The following is a 25,701-nucleotide window of genomic DNA, read 5'->3' on the forward strand; positions in this document are numbered from 1 at the left end:
TGCGCGCAATCTCCTTCTCCTCTGTCAATACCGAACAAAGCGTTTCGCAATTCCTTTCGAGTACAAGAAATTACGGGGTACGTTGAAACACGTGGGAAGTAGAAGAGCTCGTCGAAGACGAAAAAATTTGCGGGATTGTCGATACCACGGATCTAACCATTACAGATAATTATCAATAGCCAGGCTAATGATTTCACAGAAAATTTGGTAAGCCAAAAAAAAAAAAAAAAGAAGGGAACAAAAAAAGAACCTGATCTATCTTATAGTAGCTTTACATGACGTTACACAATTCTGCTTGTAATTCAAAGGATAATTATCAACATTCGTGAATCTTTGTTGAATTCTAGATGTAACAAAGAGGATAAAACGGAGGATTGATAAACACAAGCGACAGATTCTTCCGGCGATCGCGTGATTCTGTCGTTTACTCCGGAATAACAATCACGTGACAATGTGTTTTTCGCGTGCCCCATCCTAAGTCCGATTAATCCACACGATCTCTACATGGACGAGCGCATTGATACCGTTAATTATTAATTAGATACAACGGTATCACATTATTAATCAACGTTTCACACACTGTTACGATCTATTAAAAGAATTGATTTAACGAGAAACGGTGCACATCGGAATAGTTTCGAGTACCAAGTTTCTGTTCCATTTCTGCAAAGTAGAATACGACCGAGCTCGAACGGCAACGCGAGACGTTCGTTGAGGTGATCGTCGCACCAAATGCACCAAAACGAAGCCGTGAAGGGAAGGAAAGGAACGTAGCCATTGATGCAGTCCGAGCAGAAACTTCGTTGATTCCTTTTTGCGGCTATTGATCGATGGTGACCGTAATTTTCAGATCGCGTGCCACATCAGCTGCCACCTTCCTCTTCAATGCAAACCAATGTTATCGGAGCGCGCGTTTTTCCTCAAACTCGTGCCTTTCACATTTCTTCTTTTTCCTTCTCTTTTTTTTTTTACTTTTCACGCGGCCAACGAGCTACGTGTTTTCCTGTCGCGATATAAGACAGCGATTAGGGCTTGTTTGTAAGTTCATGACCAATTAATTTTATTTTTCACAGCGTGCGGTAATGAACAGTCCTCTTCTCTGGAAGTAAAAAAGAGGAATATTCTGGAACCCTCGTTTTGCTCTTTTGTCTCGTTAAAGGATATTTCTCTTTCTATTTTATTTTTGCTTTATTCTCTCCTTTTCGTACTTCATATTCGTCGTTAGCAGACAAAAAGAAAAAATACAGAGAGAGAGAGAGAGAGAAAGAGAGAAAGAGAGGTTGCATGTGCAGGGCGCCGACACAGCAATCACGTTTCCGTGTTCTTTCCTGTTGCAGGTGCAGCACAGGGACAGAGGAAAAAAGAGAACGAGAACCTTGAACCAATCGTAAATGGCGTGGAGTGAAAGCGGTCGGTCTCCGCGGTTTTCCCAGAAGAGCGCGAGCCACGAAATTATCGACCTGTAAATCGGAACGAAGGATCTCGTTTCTTACTTACCAACGTGGGTATGAGCCCGCTCTCTGTGCCAGAAGAAAAAGGAAATATAAAAGAAAGAACGAAGATTGAACGTACACGTTGGTCCCGAGACGAAAATCGTGAATCCGGTGCGTGCTACGAACGACGATTCAGACGTTACAATTTGCTCCTCGCCGCGAACAGCTTTCTGCCACGTCAATCCTCGCATGTCGAAACGTGGCTCGGTGTTCCCTACGATTGATTTACATCATCCATTTGACGGATTACGAATAACGATGTTTAGATGTTTCAGAAAATGACTGGCGAGCCGGGTTTGAAGATTTCTATCGAGAACATTATTGCACAACGCAACCGAGTGATTGATGGAGAGCGTGCACTATTTTCTGACATGGTTTCGATGAAAAAAAGTGTCATTTATTTCCCCCAGTGATAACTCTGGGAATCCTTCCACTTGGATTAATGACTAACCATTATCGTGCAGACTGTGTATCATTTCTTACACTTTAATTGCGAGTAACTGGAAAATAAAGCGGTAGCTTCGCCCACGAAAAACCAGAGAGAAACAGAGAGATTTATTCTATGCTATTATAGTAATGAAAAAACGAGAAAAGGAGCTGCAATAGACGAGAAAGCGTCGTGGGGTCACACCTTGCCCGATCGAAAAGGAAGATGAGATTGAACGGTGACACTCGACGGACAATACCCCGTGACTCGATTACACACGAGTACCGTTAATCATCCTAATAGCGTGCGCATAATGTCAGATACGATCTGCGTTCGCTTGCTACGGTAGATTCGTGATGCCACGCTCCTCCAACGATCGTTCGGCCCACGTGCGACTCGGCGTCGCACAGGATGAGTCGAATAGAAAATGAAATCATGCTCCGCCGCTTAGAAATACGGCTTTAAGATCGTGAATGGGCGTACGGAGACAATCGGAGACGCTAGGCGCCTGAATTCCGATTGGACGTTGCCTTCTAATTGAGTCATCGTGTCATTAGCGTTATAATAATCACGGCTCGTAACGAAACGATCTCTCTTTGTTGACTGTACGCTGGCCTGGAACGCCACCGCCGGGAAAACACAGAGATCCACCCGAAGATCGTACGTAGATCGATGGCCAATTAAGCTCAATTACCGACACGGATAATCGGCCACCGTCGGTGAAAGAATGATTATTCCGCGAATGATCGGTTAGGATATCGACCTTGGCTGATTTTGCAAGATCGATTGCAACGATAAAATAGACAGAGGAAGGAATTCTTGACCAAGTAGGAAGAATGATTGGATGGAGAAAGGAGTTTACGAGGGAGGAAAGAGAATTTCTTAAATTGAATTTGCGATTACATTTGAAGATATATTGAAATAATATTGCTAGATTTTATAGCTATAACGTACTTGTCTAATGCATTGCACAAGATAGGAATTATTCTTCAACGAATATGAAAAATGATTGAAGAAAGAAGATCGAAAGGAAGGATAGTTTGCTGAATTGAATATCCTTGAACGAATATGAAAACCGATTGGACGAAGAAAGAAGTTCGAAAGAAAGGTAGAATAGTTTCCTGAACTAAATTCGCGATCATATTTAGAGGTATTAAAATAGAATTGGTATACTATATCGTATGTATTCGTCGAGCCGCCTATTTCACTGGAATCCGAACAAAGAGGGCCTCGCATTTTCGGAACGAGTTACCGGAACATCGCGTGCTACCGAAATATTCTGGAAATATGCTAATTACCAGTTAGTCAGTCAGTTTCTTGTGGCATTGCGCCCGTTTCTACGATCGCTATTGCCTCCTTTCCACGCGGTTCACCTTGTCGAGACGTTTCGTCCCTTCTTTCCTGACTCTTTGTCCCGGTTTTCAGGATTGTTCTTGTCCTTTGTCCGCCGCGTTCGATTGTCCCTTCAACGAACATGCGACAATTTGACGCCGTTTATCTTTCATTCTTTTCCGTTCGAACGGAAGGTTTAGCTTCTTTTTTTATGGGGAGTTTTAAAGTCATAAATATGGGTCAAAGAAAAATTGCACCTGTGTCCAAGTGGGTTCTTGGGAACTTCATGCCGACCATTGAATTTTTTTAAGTTACGTAAAGGAATACTTTACCTCTGTGAACTCTTTCTTAATAATCACGAACATTTGTCTTGAACTTTTTTGACAGATATTACGTGACAGACGAGTGATTTATTTAAAGATTTTTTAACTAGAAGCGAATCGATTGAACCTTCTCTGTAATTCTACCGTTACTGTCTGACGAAGTCCTATTCTACTTCGTACAACTTCAATCCTCCATAGCCATACATTTTACAGACTCTTTAGACAAAGTGGGTCGTTTATGTTCCAGTGTAAATCTTCTGCTGTTCTCGATTTTCAAAAAAACGTACAAAACTTCTGGAATACTTATCAGTGTCTCTATTCTATTATTATACAACGCTACGTTCAAGCAAATATTTGAAACCTTTTTTTAATAAAAATGAAAAATCTTTTCTCGAAGAAATTGAATTGTTCGCGATGGATTGAATATGTAAGCGTACGACTCTCATAGAACCGGCAGGGTTAATGAAACTTAATTTTCTATTATCGTGGCAGGCAAAATGTTAATTTCTAGTATTATGCGCTATATTTTTCTTCTTATCAGAAATTGAAAGATTTACGAAGAGCTAAATATTGTGTGTAGCTACACAACTTTCGTAGAAACAAGAGGGTGAATAACGGAATACAAGTTTTTAACGCCATGGAAGGCAAGGTGCTAATTTGTAATTATCGTATACTATGTTTTCCTTTTCATAATCGAGCTTTTGACTCGTTTTTCATTGGCAGGGATCGTTGTCATTGAGAAAGCCCGGCCAACATCTCGCCAATGTGCTTTCTTGCCTCTCTGTTGTGTGCAGTACAAGCGTGCATACTTTCTGTCTTCACTCCCATTAATTAACCACACTGTGTACGCGGTTGTTCTCCTGTTTCGAGAATGAGGAGCGACCCCTGCGCTGTATCGCCGGCCTACAACATCCGCCCTGAATTAATTGAATATACGGCTCGCGTTTACACGCGATACGGAGCCAGTCTTTGTGTGTTGACTAATACGGGGCTTTGGTACGTTGGGGAAAATTAAAAATTCATCGGAAATCGCGCGTAGGACGGCCTACCTCATTCCCGCGAAACCGTAGGGTTTCGTGTGATTTGAGACCCGAGCCGTGGCACCCACACGTCCAGTCTTCCCGCGAATTCGTTCAGAAAAAACAACAACCTTCTTGGAAACGTGTATCATGCGAATATTAACAAATAGAACGCGGATCTTTATGCATTTATAAGAAATTTGAAAATACGAAATTGTACAGAGCGCGTGTGATACGAAGAAAATATAACTCTTTGTATGATATCGATAGTTGGAACAATCTTCTGGAGATTGCCAGAAAATGCGTATACGAACCCAAAATTTATACGCGTCCTGTTCACTACCAACATATATTTACGTGTCTCGTACAACAATGATTGTATTATATTCTCAATGGCGTGAATTTGCATGGAAATGCAGCCAATTAATAAACTTCGAACCACGTTTGGGAAATCGTTCTTCAAAAGGTACGGCTCTGACTTGATGGCAAATGCGAAACGAACGAGTGAAATCAGGAAAACTGGACTAACATAGTCGTTGTAGTATTCCAGCCATGTTTTTCTCCTTCGATGTCTGGCTCATACAAACTCGTCACACCTTCGACCATTTTCTAAACTTTGTTCTCGAGCATGTTCGAGTGGTAAAACCGTGACGTTTGCACCTTCGAGTGCAGCATCGACGGCGGCGCGTAGAGAACAACCGGAAACGAGGGCAGGTCTATTATCGCCCCGGAGGTTATACGAGCTAGCCGAAGTTTCATCGCCGTGGAGTTCCAGGTACAGCAATATGTTGTTTTATGGTGCAATCATCGGCGCGGTAATAATCATTAAATCCGTTGGCCGAAGCTGTGGGCTCCAGGGTCTCGTGGTCTTTGTCTCTTTCTCTCTTGAACGAGCTCGTCGTTAGGCTCAGATTAATTCGTTGATCCTGATGTTGTTTCGCTGTTAAACGATCAACAAGAATAATCGTTTGTTCTATTAGCTGAAAACAAACTTTCTTACGAAAGAGAATTTGACTTAAAAAATTGCCATTCAAAGAATTTCTTAACTTTAACTAGCATTAACTCTTTTATAGAGAGGAATCTTCGGTGATGCTGTACCGAAAACAATTTTCTTTCGTTCACCTTCGTATTAGGAAAAGATACGAGAGATTCCGAGATAGTTGATGGGTTAAAAAAAGATTGAATTTAAAAAGTTGTAGCTCAAACACGGTTTTGCGTTTAATTCTTTCGTGAAGAAATTTCTTCAACAGGCTAAAGGCGCCGGCTATGATTGCACAAAAATCTTTTCTCGTTTATCTCTTCTATTAAGGAAAGCACAGGAAGGGAGAGAAGTAGAAAATCAGTAAGTTAAAGAAGGAAGATCGTCGTTCAAGTAATTATCTTACTAGATATTTTTGTACAGAAATTTTTCATCACTCTAGAGGCGCCAGCGACGGATATCAAAAAATCCTTTTTCTATATCGAGAAAAGAAAAGAGAAGGGAGACTACGAAAGGGTTAGTTAGCGAGTTATATGATGGCCATAATTGCGGTTTATTGTCTCAATAAATATATATTATACGACACACGCCGGCTATGTATCAAGGCAGAAGCAGCTTGATCGACCTGCTTCCCGGGATTTGAAATCAGACGGCATGTGTCGGCACATGTAAGGCGCAGTTTATGAGTCTGCTTAATATGGTTTATGGTGTTTTGTCCGGCTCTTGTCGACTCCCTACGGAACCGGAAGATGCCTCCTAACGATCTACCGAGAGATGATGACGAGGATCAAATAACGATGAACCATCGACAACACGTGTTCTTTATATTCAACGAAAATTATGTATGTTTTAAACGTAATTATAAATATGGAAAATATTTTACAAAGGAGGAATAATTTATTCCAAAAACATCATGTTACATTCAAGCAGACGATACATCAATTATCCTCACCTCGTGAATCGATGACAGAAATTACAGCTTTTTCCAATGATGATGTCAATTTACTAAAAAAGTAGCGCGAAGAAACAATTTAACGTCTTTATGCTTGATCGATTGTTGGCCAGGTTACTGATTCAAACGTACTTACACTCGTATATTGTTGCATAATATACAATTAAGGAGACAGGAAGCGTGTACAATTTGCTATACGTGTTAGTTTCCGCTCTGACTTTATCGATCCTCGCCGTGTCGATTGATAATATTTACCGATGAGTTTTACATTGCATAAGTTACTATTTTCACAACGGGCATGTATCGTCACGACAGAGCTGTCTATTACGCAACGCGAAATAATTAACTAAATAAGCGACGTAAACGTTCTACTTTTCTAATCTTCTCTATAGTCGTTTTATGCCTACATTTCGTCGATGAGTGCCCATTAGAAGTTCATTATTCTTATCTTAATTACACCAACACGACGGTGGTTCAACATTGTTGTGCACTTGCTCACCGTGAACCCACAAGTCGTGGGATATCGTGTCATTCCATTGGTATAATCTAATAATAATTCATAAAACGTAGCCCGTGTCGCGAACGTGACGATCGGAAGATAACGAAAATGATAAACTATACCCGTAGTATCTAGCAATGGAAGCCAGAGACGAAAGCTGAAAATTGCACAGTTGTAACAAAACTGTAGATTTTTATTCCTTTTCATCGTAGTATAGTTATTCTTTCTATCTTTGCCTCTATAGTCGCTTTGTACTGTTGCTAGCAACACGTTGAATTTTTATTTCAATCAAGAATAGATAATGTATCAGGAAGTTCATAGGTATACGTAGCGAGTAGACTGTAGATGCTTAGGAAAATTTATATTTTTATATAAACACGATTGAAGAAATGAAACCTAAGTAAAGATTTCTTTCGACTACTTAATATTAGAAAAGGTAGTGCACTTTGGACATTTCATTATGTTTTTGCGTGCTTCAAATTTTTCATAAATATATCAAAATCAATAGTAATGAGTCTGATATAAGGATGAAACAACTATGAAAATATTTTCGGGATATCTCTGTGACAACCAAACCATCGATGTGCACTATTGCACAATGCAAGTGTAAATCTAAATATTGTTTGCCCTTTTAGTCTTTGTATACAAATTAAGACGTTGCAGGAGAATCGGAATGAGTGGTTCGTTATAGTAAACGCATTCTTCCAGATAGCGTAAAAGCGTTAGTCTTGCTGCTGGCTAATTCCGTTTGAATTTAACGGCAAGGACAGCCTAATTGATCTATGCAATTACGTACCGGTGGCGTAAGTGGTGCTAAGTGAATACCGTGGTAAGCCTTGGTTTCTCGTAAATTATCGGACAGCAATTTGGTGCGCGGAAAACAGAAGTAAAAAGGCACCGGTGAATCCCTTCGATCGACAGAAATACACAGCGTGCGATAAGCCTTTTTGCGCAACTTTTTCGCATCGTAAACAACAGTTTTATTATCCCCATTGGCTATCATACTGTTATGGTTTGCTTATTTATCAGAATCTGCAATTTCAATACGATCCGCTATCTTTCATTTAACATTTGTAATTTATTTTTCTCAATTTTCTTCTTATATTCTTGTGATTTGTATTTCGGTAGTACATGGCGTGCTTGTGACAGTCCTTTGTTCCATTGCTGAGAATTTTGAAACCGAACCAGTTCCACAGACCCCTAACATTAGAGCTCGCCTTATTTTCTCGTAATGACAGTCCATCGAGGACTGTCTTCGGGTTCGAGATTTGGAGGTTGAAATGAAAGACACTCCCTGGATCGTCCGATGATCGTTCAGACTCTTCCTTTACCATTATTTATTCCAAGAGTTGTACTCATGTTTGGAATTTTCTTCCGTTATTATCGTGTTAAGCAGACGATTTTTGTTTATTAATATTACCGAGAATATTAATTTTTCTGTTTCTTTACCATGAGTACGTATTTTATTTATGCGAACGAATTAAGCTCGTGTTAATCGTATTAATGATAATCGGCGCTAAATGCAAGAACTTAGCAAGAAAACAACACCATAACGGGATGAGAAGAATAATACATTAACCATCGCCGGTCGTCGCGTCGGTTGTCTTCATTTCACGGGGCTTTTTCCAGTAAACGGCATGATGGATGCGACGGCGAGAATGCAGTCGACGGGACAAGAAGAAGTCCAGCTGTACATTCTTACATAACAATTGCGAATTCAGCTAATAAATTATAACACGTCCTAAGTGTCTAAGCAGCGAGCGTCTATCGCAAAACCCTTGCGATATCGCGATCCGTCGGAAAAAGGGAAACGTTCACCAGATATGGAGCAAATACCATTTCCCAGTCAGAGGCCGAAGAAACGAAGAGTGAAAGGGAACTTTCTGAAATCCTTTCATTTCAGTAAAATTGCGGTTTATTGACACTGATGATCTGAAATTCGCTGCAGCGAATCGTCGCTAACAAAACGACCGATAAACGTTTTATACCTTCGCTTCGTGCTTTCTTCCAGTTTCCCCAGGAAGTAAATCCAACTTTCCATCCTCGTGTCGAAGAACCTAGTTCATAAAATTCGATAACCAGAACATTTGCATGGACGCACGATAGAAATGCTCTCGCAATAACGCAACCGAATAACACACTGCAAATTCCGATCTGATTTAAACGAATCGGTCTCTCGGAATCAGAATCAGAGTGAACATAAAAGGATGAAGAGTCGGCGAGTGCATCGCGAGATACCGCTACGTCGAGTTTTAGCACTATCCCGCGTACCGGGATTACTTTCCTTTCCCCCGAACGATCTTTTTCGCGAACGGTGAACGGCACGATCGATGGCAACGGAAAAAATGCGGTCGATGCAGCAGGAAGGACGCAAGGTGGACACGGTCGAAGAGAGGGTGCAGCAGGGTCGCTGCTTTCCGTGAATGCCGGCGGCTTCGTTTGATGGTTTTTACCGAGAGTCCTGGATACCGCGCGTTCCTATAGCACGATTGGCTCCTTCCATGGGCCCCCGTTCGGTCATTGGTCCTTTCCAACAGGATCGTAGGTGCCCGTGGGACGACTTTAAACAGACGTCGTCGCCTTCTAAGTTGCTCTCCGCCGCGATTCTTTTATACACGCCAGCTCCGCGATGTCGTCTATACGTGCACGGAGAAAACGACCGTCGGCATTCTTCGGACCACTCGTCGCGGCCAACCTTTACCAAGTTCGACTATGGCGAAAATGAAATAGTGACTGCGTCACATCAAGCTTTTGACTTTTATGGGACACGGATTTTCTCATCGACGCTGAGAGAGACGCTCGAGCGTGGTCCCTGCTTTCGACGATTTTGCTCAATCAGCACGTGGACATTTATTCGTAGTGATCGAAATCAACGATAAATTTCATACATGCAGTATTTATTTAACGGTGAAGTAATTTGGACCTTGGATGAGGCTAGCAATTTCTTTATGGAGATATGAATTACTTTTGTTGGTGATGTGATTTGGATCTATGCGAATATATTCTTTGTATCCTTTCGAAATACTTGTTCGGTGAAGTGATCTGGATCTTGGCTGTTGTTGGGTGAAATAGAAATTTCTTTGTAAATATGTATATATTATTTTATCAAAGTATTTATTCGATGGAATAATTTAAATCTTTGGTGCTGCTGAGGAGGCGTAGAGATTTCCCCGTAAACATATAATCGCGTTTTCTTGAAATATTTATTCAACGGAATACGCAATTTAGGTGATATTGGGTGAAGCTGAGAATTTTGGAGATATATGAATGTTATTTATAATTTTCTCTATTTATATCAACATACCAGACTTTATGCTGTAAATTAAAGTTTTCGAACGTAAAGTCTGTCACGTAATTAAAATTTTCGATGGAAAATTTGATAGTCGAAAAGTACGATATTTGTTTCGTGGAAGTTGATTATATTCGAAATAGGCGTTCGAGCGGTTCTGGTAAATTGTAAACCGCTTGATGTTATGAAAAGGAAGTACATAATGAGGATTATTGCTAGCAATCGACTACTCGATATTCCGTTCTGCATTAAGACACGGAATTATGTTTAAAATCGAGGACCCAATTAGCCGAGTGCATGCCATTAGGTCCATTCTGACGAATCAGGCTAACATCGTTTGATTCTGTGTGTATAAATCGTAACGTTAGGGGTTCTTTCGCGATACTTAAAATGCAGTTTCGTTAACGAAACTTCGATCAGAGTCTCAGACGCAAATATGTCTCGTATATGCGGGATATGGTACTTGGAGGTTTTATGGAGTGCCGTATAAAGTGGGATAAAGCCTCTGTTCCGCCGGCACGAACCGATTCTGGTATGCACGAGAGTTTGGTTCGCCATTTCCTGAAGAGATGGCGCCACCATAGCGGTCGATACGTCTTTCATAGTTCTTCGTGTACCAAGGTTAAAGAAACGGAACTGCCTACGATGAAGACATCGACGAAAATGTTACGATCGTTTAAAAATAACGAGAATTAATAATCGTAAATGGTTGTCTCACGTCAAAGAGATAATTTGTTACATTTTAATCGCGATATAATAAATGTTACAAGTCGTACGATACTTTAACATTATTATATTATATGCATAAAGAAAGTCGATGTGAACGGATCGCGTTTGATGTTTTCAGTTTCCATGTTGTTTATTTGTTTTCGCGTGTGTTCAGCTAATGGCTGGATACACGCTTGATAATGCCTTTATATGGCCCGATAAAGCTCATATAGCTTTTAGCAATGAAATCATAATCGCGCGCGATCGCCCGACACGATGTATTAACTACATGCCAGCCCTGTTTGTAGCTACACGTAGACGCATAAACGGTTCTATTAATTATGTAGATGATGCTGTTGCGTCACGGATCGACGCTGAAAACACTCGACCGATTCCCATATACATCTACATGCGCGATATACAGAAGAGAACGACGCCTGATATTCCTCCGAGAGAAATGGCTTGGAGAAGAAGAGGATTACCAGGTAGTTATCCCTTAAATGAACAGTTTTATAACAGAACTCGATATGAAAAGTGGAAATCTTGGCTAGATGTTTCTAACGTACATCTTCGTTTCTATCAATCGAAGATATCCTTAGATAATCGTACGCCTCATTTATGCGGTTAATTGACAGCTATCAATTTATGAAATTGCAATATGAAATCTAGGAACCAGGTATGTTTCAAGGAAATCTCGATGATATGGAGGAAGACGGTAATATGTCAATTAGATTTTAATGAAAAGCCTTGAGAATTGATTAGATCATCGGTATTGAGAACTTTACGTATGCCAACGGTTGGTTATCAGGTATTTTCAATTCGAGATGAGCAACGTAGACGTAAATCAAGCTTGAAGCTTGAGAATTTTGTTGGACGTCAAGTTGTTACGCGGAAAGTACTAAACACGTTGATGAAGTGCTTACAAAACGTTGTCCAGAAGAGAGACAGAAAGGTAGAGGGGAGGAGGAGGACTCCCCTTGCTGTTCCTTCAATTCAATTGAATTCTATTCCAGCGTGCAGTTGATATCATTGAGGTCGCCACTTAAATCCTCATTGTCGTTCGTCGCTTATTGTTTCACCCTTCGTTCGGCTACCAACGAATGTACATACGTACGTTTCTCTTTCACATCCGTACCCGCACCTCTAACCGATCTAAAGGAGAGCCAGACTCGAGGGTCCAACCAGCTAAGAATTGAAACTATCGTTGCGGATCAGAAAATGGCCGCTCTGGATAAATTACACGGGTTAGGAACACGGTTAAACGAATTTAAAATTGATACAGATTTCATTAATCTACTGAAAATGTTATGCAAGACAATTTTCTAGAATGTATAAGAAGCTTTAAGCAAGATTAAAATACAGAAGAATTTCATTTGGTACGATAACTAGTAGTTGTGTTAAAATATTCTTCTAAATACTAAATCAAAAATTCCTCGAAAAAAAAGAAAAACAAAATAAAATAAAATAGAATAAAACATTCCAGTAAAAGATATTTCATACGCATATTCGGTAATTGAATTTATTCCAAAATATTTCTCCCACATTTGCAACTTAGACAGCGTACTGTACGTGACTGAAAACACCGAACAATAAAGTCATTTGCACAGGCGATCCTCCAATTACAGCGAGCACCACAACACCGCAGACTCGTAATCCGAATCACGCATGAAAAGTAGATAGAAACGCGGCTAACGAAAGGACGCCGATGGACGAAGAAGAGACGAGCCTCTGGCGGTAACCAAAAATTTGGTCACCCAACCCCCTCTGTCTGCCTGAAGGGCTTCCCTCGACTTCATCACCGCTCGAGGACGCAGGTAGCGCCATCCGACTCGACGCTACTTGCCGCGTAGCGAATTTCAAGGAGTGCACTTCAGGGTCTTTCAACAGTGGCCGGTGCGCTGGAGAACCCTCTTCGTGTACCGTGAAGGCTTGGGTAGTTTCTGGCTGCGATGTTGTTGGCAACGGGGAATACCCCCGGCACCCCAGCCACATGGAAACGTGGACGGAATAATGGACGAAGTGAAGTGCGTCGCGGTTGCTCCCGAAGTGGGCATTGTTGGCCCACATGCTCGCTCGAACAAACCAGGTTGATCGACTTCGTAGGAACACATGGGAACGTCGACCGCTACTCTTTCTTCTTTCCGTCTCCTTCTTCCCCTTCGTTCTATTTTTTCTCACTTCTATTTCATCTACTTTTGTTTCGTCTCTCGTATGTATACATACGTATGCAGGTCTAATCTAATTGTAGCAGTATTACGACCACTTTCAAGAGTCTTCTATTCTACCCTTCCCTCTTGGTTCCAATCCAACAACATCTATTCCTTCGCGAGAACCTTATCAATGGCGATCTAGAATCGTACAAATGCATCCGTACGATGTGATTTGCTTTTTGGGAGGATCAAAGGAACGTTGAGTTGGAATCGGTTCTCTGTTGGGATAAGACTGGAGAATGCCGCAGTGGCTCGTGACGATCATGTAAAGTGAATTATCCTGTCTGATTATATCGTCATTGTCATTAGGTCCTGATCTCTATCGCCTTCTCTCTGTCCCAGCCACCTACGGTGCCCCCGTTAACAATCCCACTTGATTCCGTCATTGGCGACGTTGGAGTTCCTGAATGAGTTCGTAACGAGATGCACAGCCAGAGGGCTGGCCCACGTCGGGGTTGCCAGCACGTGTCCTCAATGGACCAATCAAAGCTCACCCTCTTCTCTAGTCTAGTCTCTCTTGCCGACTCCCTATGCGTTCCTCTCTTCCCAAGACCGGGCTTTATGTACATTAGCCTAATACGATTTAGCCACGGAGGATTTTGTGGGTCGCCGTTAGGATCATCTTGTCATGGCGTGACTCCTCGTTCGGCTTCGGATCATTTTCTCACGTTTAGAAATCCATTATGAAATCATAAAAGAATTAAGTTTACTCGTCTTAATCAACTACCGTTTATAATAAATTCCAAAAGAAATTTCCTTGCTTCGAAGAAATGAATAAATTTTCCAAAGTTGACAGTTCTGGAACTAATTTCCATAATTAATCGTCTTTATACCAATAATCATAACACGTTAATGAATCGAGTGCCCATATTAATTAAGTTAAATTAAGTTAAATAAGTATCATTTAATGTAAACTCACCCCCTTCTTCAAAGGAATAAATAAATAATTTCCCCAAACCTAAGAACTCCATTAGTCGTCATTACATTAATAATCATAATAAAATTCTATTCCTAAATCCACCCCTTTTATGAAGCTGTTGAATTCTCCAGATTTAGCGACTTCGAAATTAATCCCGTCAACTATAGTCCCTATGCTAATGACTAACGATTATGTGAAGGTATTGCATCAATCTCATCATAAAATACTTTCTAATGAATACAGTAATGGAATTGGAATTAGAGGAACGAAATGACCAACGGATAGAGAATTGTGCACACACGTGTGATTATGCGTACGCGTTCACGCGGCAAATGCGTGTTCGCATAGAGCGTGAATGCATTTGAAAAGAATCTGATCTTGGAATCGGGACTTGTCGAATGGGATAGTTTAATTGTCGCAGGAGGGTGAAATTGCGTACCGACGACGTTTCTGCGGCGACGAATTCCGTGGGGACAGCGCGCGATTCCAGTTCAGTGCATTCGTTGGACCCTGACGCGTGGACCACCAAGTAAACGGGCTTAATTTGCAATTTGACTTCTATAGCGACTCATCTCGGGCTTGTGGCTATAAAGTCGTTATTAAGATTCTATTATTACAAATCAGTGGAAATAAAGATTTTCTTGAAAACAAGATGGAGATAATATTTAAAAGGGTAGCAATAAGGAAGCAACTCCTATTTTTAATTCCATATCCGTTCGAATTCCACTAATTTGTATAAATCAACGAAAATCAACACAGAATCAGTCAAAATCAAATGACTTCTTAAACGCGCTATAAATTCATAGCCGATTAATATTCGTAGTGATAAAGTTTTGCACTTTTGAATATGAAACTTGTAGCTTTCTTTTTCTTCTAATAAATACCATTTAAATACTCGATCTTATCGTTACTTCTTATCGTTATCAATTCTTCGAATTATTTGAGTATTTTTCAAATTGTGGGAAAATAAATGGGAAATATATAGAGTTTTCGAAACGGCTCTATTAAGATGGAAATTAGAATGTAGAAACGAGAGCTCTCTAGCAGACGTTCCAAGTTTGAACGCCCCCTCCTCGGTTCCAGGAATAAATAATTGAACCTAATTTGCCCCGGCTGTGGTAGTTGTACGCGTAAAATCCGCTCAACGCGAATTTAGCCGGCGGAATCCGCAGCGTAACTGCAAAAACGAAAGAATGAAAAAAATAACCGCACTCGCCAGCCGTAAACCTCGAAAATTATAATTGCCACGCGGCGTAGGCAAGAACGCAATAACGCGAGTTCCAGTTGTAAAAGCACGTGGACACACACGCACGTCGCGTGTACACCAGGTAGGACGTAATACGCGTTCGTATATTCAAGAGATTACGGAAAGACGAGGAGTTGCGCAGTCAGGGCTACAGCAGCACAGTGGCTCGGCCGACCACGATTGCGACACCTCCTTTAACAACCACTCTCGACATCCAGGAGAAACTTGTGACATCAAAACTTCGGGCCGTGGTACGGTTGCAGACTCCGCAATTCGACGATCCCATGAGCCGTCGAATGTCCTAGATTGAAAACCCTCGGTTCATCTCCTTCTCCAGATATTCACCTTACCTTCACGAATTATAGTTATTTTAGTGGAGAAGTTGCATCATTGTGAATTAAGAAATTTTTCAAAAGATTATTTAAAACCTTGCCAGATTTAATATTTATCACAGAGCATAGATATAAAGAATCTTCTAGGATACACATCATATTATGTGAACCCAATATAATTAATTTCAACCCTTACTATTCTACAGCCCATGGAATTACGGATTCTTTCAAAATTTCTTAGAAAACTCTTCAAAAGTCTTATCTGAAACTTATTTATTCCTTATTCAAGAGAATGCTTATGCTAACCATCCTCGCTAATATTAATCAGCTTAAAACTACTCAGCTCTGAAAATTAGGAAATTTCTTAGACAGTCTCTTAAATTTCCTCGAGATTTACCACGTAATTCAAAACATATTCCACTAGTCTACATTCTACTTTCAATAAAACCCTATCTATCCTTAGAAACTAAAAATCCCTCAAAACGGTCTCCCTAAAATTTACGTTGTAGAAACCAAAGATACAAGGATCGTATACAGCAGCGATTCCTGGACATTTCCATCAACAGCGGAATACCATGATGACGGGCAACGTCCGCGAAAAGAACAAAAGCACTTTCACGTGTTGGGGGATAGACGCGGCTAATTGAAAAAATCTCGACGGATGCTCCAGTAACAAAACGTGACTTTCGGCGCGCCGCAGTTCGTGGAACGAGAACGGATTGGCTCGGGTTTCCACGGCGCGAAATAAAAGCCGCACGCGGAGTAGATTCAATCAGGCTACGAGGGGTTTGATGAGGGGTCCAGGGGGTGAGGGAATGCAGCATCGATGGGGAGAGTGGTGCGCGAGAAGCAGTCGGTTGAAGTGCAAACGCGAAGGGCTCCGTAAATGCGTTCACGCACATATACGGCGATGGGTTCAAGTCAGTACATCGGAAAAGGATAAACTATCGTTGCACACGCACGCATATTGCTCGTTCGTTCGTACGCGCTCTCCCTAATATCATAGGGTGCATTACGCGTTAAGTTAAGTTACACTTAAGGATGCTCGTTGAACAGGATTACGTATGTACATACACGTTAATGCATGCGTACCTAGTTGAGTGCGTATTGTCGCGCTGGAATGGGAATTAAACGAGTTTTATCTCGCGAATACTAATATCAGGGTGTCGTGTAACTTTCAGTTAATGCGTCTGAAAGTGGGTTTCTTTCGGTGACGACAAAAAGTCTCGGCTATTTTTCTGCTGGTAAATTTTGTTTTAATTAGGGATTAGGATGGATCTTTGTAAATTTTCGAAAAAAAAAAGGAATGAGACGTTTTACAGTAATTTAAGGGTAATTTTGTAACGTACGATAAGTATCACGTTAATGACTGAGAAATTATAATTGATGGATTTTTTGTGAAACGATGTAAGTATACGAAATGATCCACCGTATATGTGTATTCGTACTTTCCTAGAAAAGTGATTTTTATAAACATTATTATAAATCTTCAAATTTTAACGTCTACGTAAGACAAGGTATTTTAACGGCTCGAAGTGATATCTCGAATTTGCTTCGATCATCGATTCTATTCACGTCTATTCGTGTAAAAAAATAGAGGTGCAAAGGGTTAATGTTTGAAGGCATGCTGATTTCTATATCACAATTTAATTACACTCACGCTCTCCTCAAATTAAAAATTTCATCACCTATATCACTTTCCCTTCACTGAACCCTTCAATTTGAATTACTCCTGAATCTTAACGCCAGCCAATTTGTCGTAACACAAAGTAAAGGCTGAATTAACGAGCAATCTAAATCTAGAAACCTATGTTCGCGCGATTCCTCGGCTCGTTTCTTGTTCTCGTTCCACCGCTTTTTCCGTGAAATAAATCGCTGTTCCAACAAACTAGTTCGAATCAGAGGAAAATACGAACTCGGATAACAGCGTTCCTCTTCAATTTACTTACTTCGTAGGCTATATTCTCTGGATTCGCGTGGAGGTAGGATAGTTTTCTTGGTAACGCGAATGCACGTATACTTTTTGTGGTTGGTACGCTGCCGGCTATACTGCAATAGCATTAGGCCGGCCAATTGGACGCATCTGTTGACTGGTAACCGGGTGACCTCGCCTCTTATCAAATGCGTTGACACGATAGAAGTCGAGAGGTCCATTTGTTGGGCGTTAACGTTGCATAAAAGGACAAAAGGAACCAAAGCAACCGAGGGGAAAAACATGATACTGATTGCGCCAGCTGATTGTCTCTTCAAGATCGACGATTTCGGTTCTTCCTAAGGGCTCCTTTTCTTTCCTCGTTTTCCAGATCACACGTCAATTAGACCATTACAGACTTGCAAGAAATAGCTTCTTTCAGTCTTATCTCACTATTTGCTTATATGTGTTCATACGAGAAATTAACGCTAGAAGGACCGACGATTAAAATAGAAAACTTGCGTAAGAAAAATATCCAAGTATATAAGGATAAAGAATAATGCGCGGTGTATATCTACAATAGGAGAATTATAAAACTTGTATAACAAATTACAAATTAGTCATTTTAACCACTTTGATAGTTCTAATATTAGCGAACGTCGGGTGAATAAAATGTTTTCGTTTGCAATGACGATAAACACAAATTTTCTGTGCTGTCAGGCCAAAGTTTCCCAACATTGAGAAAGAGAAAAATTGATATATGGTCGAGATATAATATTTGGCCCATATCTGACAATGTTATAAGAATTTTATTTATCGAAGAGAAAGAGATGAAGGATAGCAATATAAAATTACACGAAACGCCTGATAAGATTAATTGCGTTTGCATCAGGCTCTCGTGAATATATTTCTTCAAGCGTTTCCGCTCTTCTTCGCTTAAACACAGGTAGACATACACTTATTTCGCGAAATTTAATTCTGGGTTACACTGATGGAGGGTAAAGACAGCCATGATTAATCAGTTCCATCATTGAAGGCTGTTCGTCGTTAAGACGTCGATGCCCGACATTGGAGAAGGGGAGGTGGAAAAGAAGTGGACTCGGGGAGTCGTTAATCGCGGAAATTCGGTGAAACCGTAATTAGCAGGACGATCGCCGTTATGGCGGGGCACGAAAGTTCGCCGGACCAGCAGCCTAATGAACTCGTTACATATTTACACGTTGTTCGTGCCTGACGGACGGTTCGGGGAGCTCAGAAAACCACATCGAATTAAGAGGTCCTTTCGCAAATTGCAGACGGAACACGAGAGAGCGATTTAACCTTATCGATCCACGAACGACTTTCTGATCTGTTTTAACACCCACGTCCTGCCGCTAACGTTCTAGATAATGATACTGGACACGCCTGTTAAGCCGCTAATTTGAAACAATTTATATGTGTGTATACATTTATATATATATGTGTATATATGTATATCTATATATATAGATAAATATATATATATGAATTAAACTAGTCTGTAATTTGCCACCGTGGTGTTCAGTTGTTGGACTGCGAAAATCGTCGGGTTTCTACACTTTTCGATACTTGACAGGCACGTGTGTTTCTTCTCTTCGCTAAAAGCACGAAGCTTCGTTCGTTTCCTCTCCGATGTTTTGATAGCGTAAAAGACGTTGAACTGAGTTAGTTGTTTGAAATTTTTGCGATGTCAAAGATGCAATTATTTTGTCAAACAAAGATCTGAATTTGGAGATATGTGGTTATATATATATTGGCAGTGATGTTTAAAATGAGAAGTATTTAACTTTTGCGAAATTAAAAATATTGTATTAGACGTTATAGAGCAAGGAATACGATAATCGTGGGAAATGAAAATTTAAAATCAAGAAACTAACTTGGTGGTATCATCGATAATTTATGAAATCCGTATTTTTGTGAACATGACAATGAAGTGGGATCTAGATATTTATATTATCTATTAAATATTATGACGAGTATTTTATTTTGTATATTTTATAAATACGAAACACACCTTAATCATCAAACCCATAAACTTCATGAAGTTAAAACCTAAATCGGGCATTTAAACCATTTATAATACAATACTCCTGTAATTCCCAGAAAACTATATTCTCTTCAACGATTTCTTCCTCAAACCCGTTTCTACGATCTAATTGTCGTATCTGAGATTCAATTCGCCCCACCAGCCCCGTTTCTCTACGATTCCCTCACGAGTACAACGAGGTTCGCCAATTTGTCGTGGCATCGGTCGTGCTTCGTTCTTCGACCGAAGTACTTCGACCACTCGACCGACGGTCCCACACGTGCAAACGCGTCCGCGTAAGCATAGAACGCAATACGTGCGTGTGCGCGCGTGTTTGTGTGTCGTGGGGTTAATTGAATCAAGCAGCACGCAACCAGCTCTGTATACACTGCCGGGTCATCCGAGGTCAAATCGGTAATGGGCTGACCCTTAATTCGCCATGTGGCTGACCACCGAACGCCGATACATCGTCGTCGCTCTGGTTCCTTCGACATGCGACCCATCCTAGATTCCCGTTGACCTTGAACTGGAAACACCGTCGACGACACGGTGGATCCATGCCAGCTCGTCCGGCACGAAACCCACCCCCTCAGGTGCTATCTCGAATCCTCCGTGTGCTTGGATCGATTCCGATCTACCTTCGGGAAAGTCTGGTAACAATAGAAACTCTTATATTGGTTTCTTAGAGTTTGTGGAATTTTTTTAGAATAAATTTGCGTGATTCTTTTAATAATAAGTAGTTGGCAAATTGATTTGGGATATTTGTAGCGATTAAAATAAGAACGAAGCTGCTTCCTTTTCATGATGATACAGGGAAATTTGTTAACATCAGGAGCGCTAACCTTCTCAAACTAACGGACTTGAGATTCTTTGTTTGTGCAATTGATAAAAATATACAAGCGCTTTTGGGGCAATTTGATATTGATTTTTATCATCTCGAACGTTGACCTTAAAGATTGACAATTCTTATACTGCAACTGAATACTGAATACTGATCATACGGTCTTAAATATTTATGCACATGTTGGTGTTTCTTATCAGTAGACGATATCTGAATAACACCGGTTATTTCTGCCTTTAGGTGTTTCTGAGAATATCGGATGATTTGTAATGAAACTGACCATCGTTTGCGAGCTCTAAACGAAAGATCGCACAACCGTTATACAGAATAAAATAATACATATGGGACCGAACGATTTCTTATAAATAATTTGCTGAAAAGAGGCACATCTTCCTGAACAGTTAGCAACATGTTAGCTGCTCGTTCTTCGAGAGAACGTTAAATCGCGATCAGACTTTTTATCCTGTAGCCAGACAAAAATAAACAAAGCCGACGGAACGACGTTAAAACTGAACGACACCGAGGTCGATCACGCTCGAGGAGGAGGATCACGTGGACGACCATTTTGTATATATAATATATATATATTGTATATACAAAATATATATATATATATACCATACGACAATGTCGATCGCGTTTCGTACGGTGTACGGTATCTTAAACGTTTTACAAGAAAGCGAGTCGTAGTCCGTGGAGCAACCGCGAGAACCGTGATTTTAGGGGCGGCGATCATCCGTGAGGCAAGCCGATAAAGAGCACCGCGCTCAATTCCGAGAATTGAATTACCGAGGCGTGGCGCGTAACATGTTTAATATCTTCATGCGGCGGAATTCCGAATCGATGGAAAAAAAGAGTGTATACCGGCTTGATCGTAACCGCGGATACAATGTCCGGGGAGGAAATTACATGTTGCTATACATTGTATTACATGGTATCTGACATTGATTCCTCGAATCTGCATGCTTCGAACCTCAATCATCTGCCGAATCGACACCGTCTCCATGTGACATGGTTGCGTTACGTTGTATGGCAGGAGAATACTGGCTACCACCTTCTGGAGAACCAGGTGAACCAAGCAGTCGAGTGTGACCAATAATTCTTGATTAGAAAGCCGACTCTCATCGGATGCGAAGGCGTACGTTCTAGTGGTGAGAAGAAACTGCGAGGCAACCACAGAAGAAGAACTGTGAACGAACGTTAGGAGAAGAGAGAGTGTGGCCGAGTCTGATTCGCCGGAGAGACCACTCGGAGAGAGGATCCATCAATCACGAATGTCCCGCACCTCGAGAGTGCTGCTTCTCGCCGGTAGCAAGAAGCTGCAGAATCTCGTAGCTTTTACAACGACGTCGCGGAGGAAGTCAGAATCCATCGTCGAGAGCCCGGTTGTTCCAGGGTCACGGTGCAAAAACCGCGTAATAATCCGGCTGGTCGTTGTGTGCTTCGAATCGACCGGCAGATAATATTGTTTCTGTTTTCGAGCTATATAACAGAACTTGGTCGGAATCACGCGAAACTGGGATATCTAAAAAGAAGGAGAAAGTTTCGACACGGTTTTTCTCTGTCGCGTAGGTTAGCGATGATCCACGCTGCAACTTCGAGCTGTTTGATATTTTGTATCTCAGGGGAAATAAGATTCCAGTAGAGTTCTACTTATCTGAATTCGTTAGCGAGCAAACAGTTTACGTAATAGGATTTCGTTAGTTCTTCTCGCTATTCGTCTTGTTTCGGTCATGTAATAAGATCGGTTAGTTCAATAAGCAAGAGTTCGATTAATCTAGCAATAATTTGCAATATATTGCAATGTTTTGCAGTATACCGTAATCATTTTTTCATAATTCCATAGCATTCATTTTGTGACATAAAATGTTGAATAAATGTAATGAATATACGACTACGATGACAAATCACGTAAAATTAGTACTGCACGAGACATGCTACGGGTAAACCTTCTAGATGAATTTCACATAAAGTTTCTCTTACACCACCGCCATCTTAAATGAGAAAAGTAGTCCAACTACGTTTCTAACGTAAAATCGGTCTAAAAAAATAAGCGTCGTCGTAACTCTTGGCATAAGAATAAGAGGCCAGAGGGTCTTTTAATAGCATATTCTTTTCAATTGATAAATGAGGGTTCATGCTGCAGATAACTGCACCTTATTGTCGGAAGGATTAACCTGGTCACCGGATTAGGAGGGATTTTTTCACCGTGACGAAAGAATCGAAGTCGTGGACAGAGAAAGCCTCAATGTGGCAAATGGAAAAAGAGGAAAACAGGAAAGGTGAGGATGGTCCAATGTCGGAGGGAAGGAAGACGAAGAGGACGGAGGCCGACTATCTCGGAGGCGAGATTGTGTGTTAATGTATGGCTGGCATTCGGACGACAACCGTGACAAATTGCTTTATTAGGTTGGCAGCCCGGGAGCCTTTCCACTTGCGGCTCGCACCTCAGGGCCGCTACTCATCGTGATTGTACGCTCTATTCTCCTCCACCTCTGTTCCTTCTTCTTCTGCGTCGCCCTCTTCTTTCAACACGCAGTGGAAGACCAACGTAACACGCGGCTGGATGAATGGATGAACGAGAATCCTCGCCGCGGGAGGCCGATGCTTTTTTGAAATCGAACCGAATCACCTTACCTCACGGTCTACTGCTACGCGACTCTATTTCGCCGATTTTGCTGTTTTTCAGGGAAATCAGTCGATCGAGTTGTTCCCCTTTCCTCGTGAAACTAATTTATTCGGTATTTATTGCCCTGATTTACATTCGTTTTGTTCGGAGGATTATGCGTTATGGGTGGATGTTACATCGTTACCAATACTCAGCAATTACTGTGTAAAATGTCGAAGACTACGTGTATCACTGTGAAATAAGAAGATGCTTGATGTTCTGAGACATTTGAAACACCGATGGATTTCTTAATGGAAATAGCGAGACTACTTTTTAAATTTATACCAGAGCAGTTGTATAGAAATAATTAGCCAATTACTATTTATATAACTATCGTGTAGTATAAAGAATCATGAAATATGAAGAATATAGTTGTGAATAGAGAATAATGGATGACAAAGAAGCAGCAACTTCCAGCAATATATTATATGTAGTAGAAAATATCACATGGAATTTACTATGAGCAGTACTAATGCACCTATTCAATCCAATATTCCTTACATAAATCTTGGAACAAGGGGACAAAATTGAAACAATATCAAAATGTATATAATGACAATTTCAAACCTTCTACACCAATATATTAATCGATAGAAACTTGATTATTACAACGAAACGATATCTACTGCTTGCTCGTGTATCGTGTAAAACTTGAAAAGGACCAACTGATCATTGACTGATAGTTTCCCTGTATTAAGGGTCCAGCAGCAACAGTAGTCATGGAGTCCAGGAAGCTGGGTCGAAAAGATCGGGCCACTATTACGTCACCTGGCCAAGGTTGCCACCTTGCAGCTCGCGTCCGCACGGCAATCGAGGCGAAGCTGCGGATTATTAATGTTTGCGTCGGGTCGTTAATGGATCGGGGTCTCCCATTCGAACACGGGGAACGTAGAATGCGGGTCCAGCTGTGAACGCGTTATAAGATCCTTTTTTGCGCGGTACAATGTCCTGGCGACTCCCGGATGCGGCATCATTAAGTCACCTCCCTCCTTACCTTTCCCACTCGCGCCCCCTTTTCCTTCTTCTCTTCGTTCTGTTCCGCCACTCGGACTTTTGTAACGTGCTTCGATGCCGGCCCGGAGAGATCCCCGGCCAAGTAGAATCGAATATCGACATGCCAGTCTCGTGACCTCCCTCGGCTTCTTCCTTTCGCTAGGTTATTAACTCTCGCCGGGATAATTAGCCACCGTTACTTAAACCAAGTCAACTACCTAATGATCTATCGTCACCTTCGCCTGGCTCTTCTCTTTCCCTCTTGCCTTTTTACCTTTTTCTCTCGGGCCTCGTGCTTCTAGAAGTCTAACAACCACGAGCTCGTTTCAGGCTACACCTCGGGCTCGTTACGTTGCCTTTATTCCACCTGTTAGTCCAGTCTCACCGAATTGCCCGCTCGAAATTGACGCGAGACTTGTTTGAAGATCATTAACGGTTACCTTGCTGGACTCGAGGCGACCGCCTTTTCGGGCACTGTGCGGAGCGCCAGGCATTTTGGCCACGGCTTGACGAACCGTCATGAGCCGTCTCTCCGTCCTCGAAATTTCCTCGTGTACGTTAAATACCTCGTACGCAATCTATTGCCATGTTTAATCTTGGGTTGGTATTCTGTGCTATTTAGATGCAACATTTGTATCATTGTTTCTTGTTCTAATTTATGTTATTTATTTCTTTCACAAACGAATGGAAATGAGGAATTTTTCCTTTATTTTTTCGTTAATTATTGACAGCACATTGCGTAATTTATTCTATCTATTTCTTTTATCTGTATCGCTGACAGTAATCAACCCAAATATATTACGACATTTAGGAGTCATTCCGTTCATTTGTTAATGCCTGAAAGTTTGTTATTTGTCCCTCGAGTTCCTAGTCTTGTACAGATAATATCTGCTTAAATAAATATCACGTAGTTTGTTCAATTTATTTCTTTCGTTCAAAGTACTGAAAGTAGATAACCAGTGCAAATATATATTTGCGTATGTCCGCGAGACCTAGGTATCATTTGGATCATTTTGAATTTGTCAATGAATGGGATTTCGCTATCTATTCGTCGAATCCGCATCTACTGGACATCCCATAAGTATCAATTTAAACGTGGAACCTAAAGTCGTAAGCGCATAGATCATGTTTCATTTAGATATGTAGCCTCGCGATTTTCATTCGTGACGAATTGCAGGGCTGATAGGGATGTTTGCGTCAGTAGGATCGAGCCTGGTGTTGATTTTAGGGCTATCAGACATCGTCTAAAGTCAGACGCGTGCGATTGGACCAAATGCTATAAGTGGAACATGGGAACAGTCCGGATTTCTGGTCCACGATCACGTCGCGCACGTCGGGCTCGTCAACGAATAGATAACGAAGGAGAATGAGCTAGTTGAGGCGGTTTGATACATCGGCGACATCGCCGCAACATTCATCTGCATAATTCATTCTTATCAGTACGATTCCCTCAAGCAGGGATTCTCAACCATCGGCCAACAATTCCTATCGAAAAATTAACCAATCTTTCATATT

At 41.1% G+C, this 25,701-nt stretch overlaps 1 long non-coding RNA gene across 8 annotated transcripts in view; it reads left to right on the forward strand.

Moving 5' to 3' along the window:
- LOC126922503 (uncharacterized) overlaps nucleotides 1–25,701 on the forward strand; it is a 77,496-nt gene that overhangs the window by 47,056 nt on the left and 4,739 nt on the right. For 5 of the 8 annotated variants that reach the window (XR_007712810.1, XR_007712812.1, XR_007712815.1 and 2 more), the window contains one exon: nucleotides 1,338–20,337. This is a non-coding gene — a long non-coding RNA (uncharacterized LOC126922503). The remainder of the gene's footprint in view (nucleotides 1–1,337; nucleotides 20,338–25,701) is intronic. The other 3 variants (XR_007712814.1, XR_007712811.1, XR_007712813.1) reach the window with 3 other exon arrangements.

The sequence above is a fragment of the Bombus affinis genome, chromosome 12 (genome assembly GCF_024516045.1).
Source record: "Bombus affinis isolate iyBomAffi1 chromosome 12, iyBomAffi1.2, whole genome shotgun sequence".
Lineage (NCBI taxonomy): Eukaryota > Metazoa > Arthropoda > Insecta > Hymenoptera > Apidae > Bombus > Bombus affinis.